This window comes from Anoplophora glabripennis, unplaced genomic scaffold (assembly GCF_000390285.2).
Source record: "Anoplophora glabripennis isolate ALB-LARVAE unplaced genomic scaffold, Agla_2.0 scaffold258, whole genome shotgun sequence".
In the NCBI taxonomy this organism is placed as follows: Eukaryota; Metazoa; Arthropoda; class Insecta; order Coleoptera; family Cerambycidae; genus Anoplophora; species Anoplophora glabripennis.
This window is the reverse complement of record NW_019416390.1, coordinates 59158-69062: the sequence shown is the minus strand read 5'-3', so window position 1 is coordinate 69062 and position 9905 is coordinate 59158. Positions and strand designations below refer to the sequence as shown.

The window sequence follows — 9905 nt, the reverse complement described above, 5'->3', positions numbered from 1 at the left end:
TATTATTAAGTTATGCATACAATATTGTTAAATTCTGTACATATTAAACTATTTTTCATTTTTCATATTTGCCATGTTTGAAGACTTGGCAACTACGCAATAATTTGTAGCGTGTTCCTCGTTCGTTCTGCCGTGGTTGGCAGAATATGGCGTCTCTTGTTAGAAAATAGTTGTGATTTTAGTAAGTGAAACGTGATTAGTGTTTATACATGTATTTTGGATAAACTTTTAAGGTGTGAATATGGTTAGACAGTGCAGAATTTGTAAGAAATTGGATTATAAACATCCACATCAGCTATCCTTCCACAGGTAAGCGTGCTTGAAGGTGACTTTGGAATGTATATGCAACTGTGGCCATTGTCGTGCGTGTGGGTAACTTTTATTTGAATAACGGTAAAATTTTATAAAACTGACTTGGTATTTTTTTAAAATTTTTGCTGAAATAGTAAGAAAACAATAATATGAACCACGTTTGGCCATTAAAATCAAAGGAAAATGCTGCACCACAAATAAGTTACAGACATTATTTATATTTAATATATTTATAGGTATTTCAATGTTATCCCTTATACCCAACATTACAAATTTTAATCATTCATCATTTTCATTTTCCTCTACGACAAAAACCTTTTCAAAAATATATTTACAATTTTACTAAATGCACGAGCATAAAAACTGAATAAATACAACAGCAAAAATATTGTGGTGGGTATAAGTGATTATACATAAAAATACCGAAGATGCAAGCAACTGAAAGTTGCATTCACCATATTGATGTTCTCCTTTGGGAATATATATCTTTTTGTCTGACTGAAAGTTTGCCTCAGTATTATAAAAGTGAAATGTGAACGTTTTTAGGATGCTTGGGGATGGTGCAACAAGAAAGAAATGGTTACAGTTATTGGGATTCCAAGAATTTATAAAAATATAATTTATAATATAAAATACTGAGTAGCTGTTGAAATATATTGACTTAGGACTATAAAATCTTTTATTTTGACCCTTCCAAAACGTACGACATTGGAGATGTAATCGCGCGCATCAGTTGGATGAAAATAAAGCCCTCTGCTTTCCCCTTGCCCAGCTTCACCCAACATATGAAACAGACTGTGACATGCCTAGTCCCCTTTATTTAAATGTCCTTGGTACGGACACACAAGATTATGTCACTTCCCGAATTAAAAATAGTTTCAATATGTTATACCAAGAGTTTCATTTTTCCTATTGCCTTTTGTGAATTTCAAACCACGAAAACTTTTTTATTTCAAACAAATCGCCTAATTTTTTTTTGTTCCGAGTTATGTAAATTTAAATTGTTTTTCTTCTGGTAATTAAATACAATGAAAGTTAAAGTTACAACTTTTCGATTTATTAGCAATTTTTCTTCATTTTAAGAATTTCTCGTAAAAAATTACTATAAAATAAATACTGTTTCATTATAAATATTACAGTTTAATTCAGTTTTCTTATTGATAATTTATATAGCAATTCCACTAAATTTACACCCATACCTTAATTTTCTATCTATTTATAATTAACATGACTGCATTACATTTAACAAACTCTTCACATATTTATCATCTGTTCTAGAAGATTTAAAAAGCAGTTTATGTCTTGTTTTATTGCATCTGAAGAGTTGTACTCTAACTAACTATAAACTAGGTAATTGCTTGTTTCATTCATCTAATTAAAGTGATTCGACTAAACCGTGACTAATCTGGTACTTTAAATTACTGATCCTGTTTTAAAATACTTCCTTTATCTGAATTTTATCTGAATGTATGTACAGGGTGTCACCTAACGAATGTTACATACTTTAAAAGTATAACCTAGTACGCAAATGGTGTCGATTTAACCAAACTTGCTTAAATGAAATGGCGCTAAACTTGCATAGGCAATACACGTATCGGATAGTTTGTTGTTTGATATTATTATGATGGATTTTCTAAAAGTTGTTAGTTTCTTTAAATTTTATCAATTTAATTTATCGTAACATGTAAGAAGATGGCATAAATAGAGCGAGATTAACAATTTTTTGAACATTTGTTGAATAAAAAATTCAAAATATACAAAGTGTTAACGAAATAAGTACTCAAAATTGGAGAGTATGTAAAACATGTCGAAATTGATGAACCTCAGTAGAGTTTTTGTCAGTGGCGGCCCCTAAGGGAGATATAGCCTCTTGAAGGGGTAACTCAGGAAACAGTTTTTATTTCATAACTTCAAAACGGTTTAATATTAAATCAGGAAAAATATGGTGGGTCACGTGACACCAACCATCTTTTAAATTTGTCACTTTGTGGAAAAATTATGTAACTTTTTATAACAAATCTATTTCAAAATAGATTAATATTAATCCCCTAATTGTTTTTGCAAAGGTGTAGTACTGAATCGCACTCCATCTTCCAAAAAAACGTAATGATGTAAATCGCGTCCAGCTAATATTCAAAGTAATGATGTTTCATAGTACATTTTTTTTAATGATGACCATCCATATTATTTGTACAATAATTATAACAGGCACATTAAATTTTTTTTAATAAACGCTGCGTAAAATAATTACTACTAATAATTTACATCTGCACAAAATTATAAAGAAGTTGGTACATTTCATTAAGTACCATATTAATTCGCGGAAAAAAACTAATACAAAATATGATACAAATGTTTATTACACAGGAAACTTTAATTATTAGTGGGCGACTCCTACACCACACCGCGTATAATTTATACAGATTGGTCTATATAAGTGATGTAATCTCGCTGAGTAATATCTCAGAAAGGAACTTATGAATTTTATATGCTTTGCAGACTACAGGATTTTGCTCTCAAAGGAAAAAGTACCTTAAGTGCTATAAATAAACCGGGTTTTTTAATAAGACTATACAGTTTCTACTAAAAAATCTGAAAATATAGTTAGAACTTTTCTTATCTTCGCTTTTCCTTCTATTGGTTTTAGAGCTTAAATTTTAGATTGTTCCCTTTTTTCGATTTTGCTTTTCTTTACAACAGACAACTTTTGTTTGAATTTAGGATTTACTTTATTTTTTAGGTCAAGATAGCGAATTTTTAAGCGATTTTGTATACATGCAAAGAATGTTTCTAACTGTGCAATGTCGCGATTTATTTTTCTATTGTATCCATACTCCAATCGAATTAGATCACAAAACAAAACTTGAAAAAATTATTAGTAGACATTTTATTGCACTTTATAATGGGGGAGGGTATGTAGAATTATGTAAAAATGTTCAAATGCTAACTAAGTCAGTGATATAGTGATGCATATTTTTTGTTCTTTTTTTTAATTTATCAGCGCTTTTCAATATAAGATTATTATTGGCTAGGCAAAAATAACTTCATAAAAACAATCCTTAACTAATTCTTTTGAAGCAATGGTTTGTTTAATTAATTTAATTTAAGGTGGCACAAAATATAGAAAGAAAATACATCATACAAATGTATTTAAAAAAAAAACAATCTAATTTTATTGCTAATACTTCTACATTTTAATGTAGACATAATGTTATATGAACTTCTCTTTTTTGATATATTTTTTGATATTGAATAGTCTCTCTCCAGTAATATTAGAACCTTGGTTGATTAAACCATTTAGGTTTAAAATAAATGAAAATGAAAAAAGTTTTGACTTGGAAAATATCCTTTTTAAACGAATCTGCACGTTTTTAAATAGTTCAATAGTTGTTGAAACACTGAAAACTTCTACATATAATTAATTTAACGCGACTAATTCTATAAAATATCTAAAATAACTTTTTAGCAACTTCAGTCAATATTTACATAGCGTAACAAACGTTCTTAAATATTATTATTCGTTGATGTTTAAATACATAATAAAATGCTAACATATGTAAATCATAAAAGTAAAGTTACGAACACATGTATGGAGATAAAATACAATATAAAACTACAATCACATACATACACATCATATATAAAATAAAGTTATTAAATATATGATTTAAAAATTCCTGCATAGTGTAGAAAGCTGCCCCAACTAAAAACTTTTTCAGGTTATACTTAAAAGGAGTGTTACTACAGTGAAAAATGTGAACACCAAGATATTGTAGAACTTGATAAAAAAATAGTTAATCCCTCTGGTTTTGGAGAGTCTGAAATATAATAGTTTCAAATTTTTCTTACGGCTGGTATCATAGTCATAATTATTACTGTGTGTCGAGTAATTAGTTAGATTATTCTTAATGTATAACAAACAATGTAGAATATAAGCACATGGTGTTGTTAAGACATTGAATTCAACAAATTTGGCTCTAGACTAGTCTCTATAGTTTAGACCTGTAATACCTCGAATAAAGTTTCTCTGAACTCCAAATAATAATTTTATAATTACTTAAAAATTTGTTGACTAAACTTAGTGACTTTAATGAAATGTTTTGAATTTTGAACGTTTCATTATTAATACATCTTGTAGAAAATGTTTTTACATTTGATTTGATGAGGCCTGATATGTATCACCTTTGTACATTTAGGTACTTCAATTTTTTATTAAACCTCAGTTTATTTAACACAGCATTCCCACCACGCCTTTATAACCCACAATTTCTTAAAAGGTGATGTAAGTTGAGCAAGTGATATATTGGGCTTAGGTAAAGAATCGAAAGCAAGTTTTTATAAAGTGCCTAAGCACATATACTATAAATCACATATGTTCTATAGGACAGGCTTCATGACCTGACTTTGTTATTGTGTGGAAAGTGAAGCAACATAAGGCCATTTTTTATTTTAAAATATTCCACCCATCTCAACGCTATTCAACCTCAATTCCCTTTCTTTTTTGATTATCCTATACCTTTCAGTGAGCTGTAATAACAGCACTCAAATTACTTTTTTTTTTTGTATTTTTTATATTTCCAAATGAATTGAACCTTCGTATAATAGGCAGTATTCAATAGTAATAATTTTATTCAATTCTTATGCAAAAAATTTTCTTTTTATATATATTTTCTTCTTTTAATATTTATGTAAAGGGTTAGGCAAAATGAAGTATACATTTTAAATTTGGTCGTTTTAATTGGTGACTAAATTTTTATTCAAAAAGCAAACAAAAGGTTCTTCAGAAAACACGGAAATTTTTTTTTTTAAATTACATCATGCTGTTATCTACAGGTCTAACTCAGCATGTTACTGAAAATATAAGATACAGGACCAATCAGACCCCATTTCTCGTTATTCTACTCATACTTGTAACAAACAATGACGACCTCTTTAACCGTAGTTATTCTCCTTTGAGGAAATCTGATCACATATGCATAAAATTTACAATGCAATTTCTTCATTGCGATAACAGCAATAATATGCCAAAATCCAATTATTTCAAGGTCGATTATGTATCGACGAACAACCATTTGGCCGATGTAGTTTGGTTTGAGGATTGTACAAGAAAGATTATCCCGATGATCTATGGCATAGTTGGTTTAATACAGTTAGAAGTATCATACCCTTATACATATATGCCTGTCAATAAACATACATCCAACATAGAACTCAATGGCTTAATGGAGAATTATATGAAATGTGCTTGGTTGAAAAATCATTATGGCAAATGCTCTAAATCTCTTGAAGACTATCAGCTCCACCGAAATTATGCCAACAGACTTTCAGGACAGATACGTCGTGCAAGATCTTCTTTTGAAAATCAATTAATTGAAAAAGGGCCGAAGGCTTTCGACAAATATACAGGTTCTCGACTCTCAAGCAAAATTTCTACTCCAGTGATTAAAAATAAAAATGTCAGTATGCGCAACAATAACTTTGAAGTCGCTGAGACCTTTGCGGAAACTTTCGATGAAGCATTCTCCTCAAATTCAAGTAGTTAACCTCCTCAACAATCAACGTTATTTCTTCCAACTATAATACAGAAGTAAATATAAAATAATACTTCCGAATGTGTGGAACATATTAGCTCAGTATTTCATACGCCTCCAAAATATAACTGTCAAAGAACAGATGTTCTAAGTATCGGTGAAATACTAATAAAGGCAAAATTGTTTAATAACCACACAATTAATATATCCTTGTAAAAATAATTACGTTTAGAGCCCATTCCTACTTGTAAATTAGTATGTCTCTTAAGTCTACATCTGTTTCCCTAATATTGTAGTCATAGATAAAGGGTGTCCCAAAATTCACGCAAGAAGTAATTTTTGTAGAAAACAGAAGTTTTTCATTAAAAATTGTAATATTTTTATTTATTCATAAAGTATATAGATTATGTATGGAATGTAGGCCCCCACGGCTTTGCTCGCACATACGCACTCTTGTCGAAATTTTCCATGTTCGTTTTGCATAAATGTGGCTCAATTTCCTCCTTCAAGGCGTGAGTGGTCGTGGGCTTGTTGAAATAAACTTTAAACATCGAAAAACTCCAAAGAAAAAAGTCCAACGGCGTTAAATCGCGTGATCTAGGCGGCCAATCCTGGTCACCAAAACGAGAATTACACGACCAGAAAATGACTCATAAAGTAATTGAATTATTTCTCGGGCTGTATGGCATTTGGCGCCATCTTGTTGAAACATTTCCTCTAAATCCATACCTTACAATTTAAGCACAGAAAACTGGATTAAGAAAAAAGTCCAACGAGGTTAAATCGCATAATCATAAAGAAGGATGGTTTGATGATGCCTCCAGCCCAAAATCCGTACCAAACAGTAACACTTTGTTGATGCATTTGTTTCTCAACAATCACTCGTGGATTTTCTAAACCCCAAATACGACAATTTTGTCGATTAACGAGACCATCAAGATGGAACTGAGTCTCATCGCTGCAGATGATATTTTGGGAAAAATCATCATCCACTTGTTCCATGATCCATTCAATGAACTCTTGTCGCTCTGGATGGTCAGTAGGCTTCAGTTCTTCAGCCAATTGAACTTTGTAAGAGTAAAGATGCAAATCGTTGGTGAGAACACGCTGTAGAGAGCTTCTCGAAATGTTCAATGCTTGAGCACCGTGCCGCATTGATGTTCCTGGACTCTCAGCAACACTCTCACGATCTGCTTCGATGTTTTGTGTTAAACGACTTGTTAAAGGACAGTCAGAGTGTTTAAAATCACTAGTTGATCCAGTCTCTCTGAATTTTTCAATTGATCTCTTCCGATCATATTTTGCACGAAAATTTCAAACTGTATCTACGAAAATTTAATTATTTTGCTCACCAATGAAAACGAGTTGTTCATTCGTGTAACATTCCATTTTTAATAACCCTGAATTACCAGTTGCCACGCTGTTTCGTTGGCAAAAGGTACAAATGGCGTAAAATTCGATCCTTGCGTGAATTTTGGGAAACCCGAGATAAATTTATCTGATAATTTATGAGACACTGAGAAAGACCGGCCCTTAGTTTATTTAATTAAAAATTTAAAAATTCGTACCGCCTTTCACTTCAATAAATCTTCCATCATATTTTAATACAAGTTTTTATAGACCAATCCCCTAAGTCCATTTATGCAAATATTGATTTTGTTCCTGGCATGCATTTTTGGGATACTTTTTACTTGAATGAAATTATGTAGTGTAATCTAAAGTAACCCAATTAATCTAAAATATTGAAAATGATTCATCAGAAAAAACTTCATAAATATGCTCTAAAATACTTGAACTTATTCTCATAATCAAGTTGATCTCTTTATCTTAAACTTGTATTAATTAATGTCTCATTAAAATACATTTCTAGGGGAAACCAGGATTTTTCATTTCATTTCCTTTCATTTTTAAATGTTATTGGAGACAATAGAACGGGTCCTAATTTATTGTCCAATTTTGAAAATTTCTAGTGACTTTTAATACTGACTCAATAATTAATTGCAATCGTACAATATTACAGTTGCGTTAGTCTTACATAAGTTAGGTCTATCGTGGTTGATGACTGATGACTGATGACTAATTTTTATTCTAAAATTTAAAATACTTTTTGATCAATAAGTTGGCCAATTTATTATCATATGTAAAACTATACCACAAATAGTGTATTGTGACAATCTTTGGAAAAAAATTCTAATAATGATTAAATATAAAACTTGTTTTAGGAACCCTAATTTTGAAAAAATAAAGCCAGTGCATTTTGTAAATTGCATGTTGCAATGGGAATTTTTTTTAGTTTGTTCGTCTTAATATTCAATGTATTTGCACAAAATTTACAGTTCGTTTAATAAAACCTGTACTATTATTTGCTTTAGTACAAATGGACTTTGTTTGAAGAAATTCAATTTCGTAAAATTCAAGCATGTATTTAACCTCATTGTTCATACTAGTAAAATATACATATAGATGAAGTGGCAATTTTTATGAAAAATATTCTTGATTTTTTTGGCTATGGATAACATTGCATGACTTTCAGAAGGAATGGATACGTGAACCTTCTGCTGTATAAATTATACAGCATGATCTTGTTTATAATTGTCTGTAATATTGTCATTTACTGATAAATTATAAAAGTTTTTGAAATAATAAAAATAAAAAATATGAGTCATTATTACTAGTGACTTTAGTTTTTGTAGTCTCATTTGGATTTGAAACTTTGATAACGAACCAAATAAATATAATAATTACCTATCTGGATAATTTCCTTGTAAATTGTAATTCTTTTCATGATGCATCTGCACACTTGATATACATTTACAATTCACTAGAATCAGACGACAAAGGACATAAAATATTGTCCTGTCGCATTTGTTGAACAAATTAATGTAGCCAGACAGAAAAAAACAAAATTTGCTCGTACTGGGAAGCCGATAAATCAGATGATAAAACTCAGTTAAGTCAATTAAGTCTTTTTCGGCATTTAAAGTAGTATTATGCAAATATATCAGAAAGAGCTGACTACCGAATATAAAAAATTGTATAGATCATAAATAGTGTTTTATTTGAAGAAGCAAATAAGACCAATATTTTTAATAGTTCAAAAGTATCCAAATCGTTGTTAGGTAGTCTCAAATATGATCCCAGCAAGACCATCAATGTAAATCCTTTAAATTCTAATATATTTTTCGTAAATATATCTTCTGAGGTGTTACTATATCAACTGAACTAGAACTAGAACTAGAAACTAGAACTAGAACTAGAAAAATTATTATATATTTATTCAACCAAATGCATTGACAGCTTGGATAATCCAAAAAAATGAAATTTCTTAGGTGTTATTATGTATCCTATTTTATATTGGAATCAACATTATTATCTGGTAGATAAATTACAGGAAGTTTGTATAGAAAATTAACACATTTTTTTTATTTTACACTTTTGCAGTGTATTTGTTTGTGATTACACAAAAATGTATCCCCTTTTCTACCTTATTATTCCAGATACGAAAAAATAGAAGGTTTTCAAAGAAATATTTATTTAAAGATAAATATCATGTAAGATATATTTTTGAAATGCTATTCTGGCAATCCAATAGTGGAAAGATCTACAGGATGTTCCATTGAAAAAAAATCTACAATTTGGGCCTATGTCTGGGAAATCCAACATAAAATTGTTTTCGGGATACACATGTCAACAAATGTTAAAAAATACCTACAACTTCTAATCTCAACTTTTTTGTATCTCAAACAATAACGAAGACCGCCCTATATTTAAATGTGCAGATAAAGTGAAACATTTTCAAATAGACAAACTTAGATTCAGTGATTCATTTTACTTATTTTTTCACTGTAAGATGTACTAAGTTTCTTATTTACAAAAAATGTTTCATGTGTAATATTCGCTTCTTCATTTCATTAGCTTCATTATGGAAATTTGGTGAAGGTTCTCTAATTCTACTTTATTTCCTTTATTAATATAGTGGTCAAGTACTTACTCGTACGAAAACAAGGGACCACGAGGCGATGTTTCCATTGCGTAGAGTGTCACTAACCCGCTCCGGCGACG

General features: G+C 30.0%; 1 long non-coding RNA gene across 1 annotated transcript in view; it reads right to left on the bottom strand.

Annotated features, from left to right (window-relative positions):
* Nucleotides 1-9905, bottom strand: part of LOC111691298 — a 185647-nt gene extending 175742 nt beyond the window's left edge. The window contains exon 1 of the long non-coding RNA XR_002762958.1: nt 9835-9905. This is a non-coding gene — a long non-coding RNA (uncharacterized LOC111691298). The remainder of the gene's footprint in view (nt 1-9834) is intronic.